The sequence below is a fragment of the Haliaeetus leucocephalus genome, unplaced genomic scaffold (assembly GCF_000737465.1).
Source record: "Haliaeetus leucocephalus isolate CR32 unplaced genomic scaffold, Haliaeetus_leucocephalus-4.0 Scaffold21, whole genome shotgun sequence".
Lineage (NCBI taxonomy): Eukaryota > Metazoa > Chordata > Aves > Accipitriformes > Accipitridae > Haliaeetus > Haliaeetus leucocephalus.
In genome coordinates, this window is record NW_010972457.1 from 1,099,790 (window position 1) to 1,101,085 (window position 1,296).

Below are 1,296 nucleotides of genomic sequence, written 5' to 3' on the forward strand. Positions count from 1 at the left end.
CGGGAAGGGCTGAGGCACGGGAGCGCTTTGTTTTGGGAAACAATAAGCTGCCGAGCCCTAATGAGGGTCCTTGTCTCCTCCGTTGATCTTTCGCCAGATCTCTCCAAGAGCTAATATTCCCCCCCCCCCGCCCCAACACCCATCTATACCATCACTTCCCGGCTTTCCTTCACGTGCATCTTTTGTAAACAGCAGATCTATAGGTGGAGACGCTCACGCTGCCCTCGCCGGGCTTTGCCCGCATTAAGACAACAACAACAACAACAACAACTGCTGGGCGTGCACGGCGAGGAAAAAGATCTAGGCTTCTTTGCCTTTATCAATTGCAATTAGGTGGACAGTCTTCCCCCTCTTCCCTTGCTCCAGTCTGGGATGATAATTAAAATTTAATGAAGCCTGGGAGTAGCAGAGCTCTGTCTGGGGACTGTGGAATAGAATATTTTAACTGTACATTTACACCAAGTGTCTGGCTTCAAAGACGTGACTGCTTTTAATCTCGAATTAGAAAACCACAGACCTGAAATTAAATATTAGCCAGCCCCTGCTCCCCTTCCTTCCCGCCACACTGTCACGCCTGTGTTCGCCTGCCTTGCCCCACGACACGCATACACCCACGTCTCGGGTCTCCAATTACCCTCGCGTTAATAATAGATGGCTTTGATAGGGTGCGGATTTTTCCCTTTCCCCTTTTTTTTTTTTTTTAAATAGGGTTAATGCAATATTAATTGCTCGTAGCTGCTATAAGAATGCGCCGCGTTTTTCCAGGAATAAATCGATGGATCGGGGCAGCCAGCGCGGAGCAGGAGGCGCAGCCCCGGGGCCGCCCGGGTGAGTACGGCCGCCGGCGGGGCCCTCCGCGCCCGCGCAAATCCCGCGCCCCTTCCCGCCCCGGCGGGCGGCAGCGCTCCCCGGCCCGCGGGTCGCTGAGCGGGGAAGGATGGGGACGGGACGGGGGGGGGGGGGGGGCGCCGTTTTTTCTCTCCAAATCCCTTCTCGGGCCGGGGGGGGACACGACCCGGCCGGCGGGTTCCCCCCCCTCAGCGCGGCCGTGGCAGACCTGCTCCCAGGGCAGCCCGGTTGGTTTGTGGTCCCGGAGTGGTAACCGGGGGGGGGACACGGGGAACGGGACACGGAGGGACAACGGTCCCCTCCCCCCTTTATTGTTATTGTTGTTTTGGCAGGTGAGACCCCCGGAACCTGCCCCACGGCTGCGGCTCGGCGCGCCCCGCAAAGGTAAAGGCGGTTTTTGGAGGGAGGAGGCCACCCCGCAAGGAAGCGGGGCGGGGAAGAAAGAAT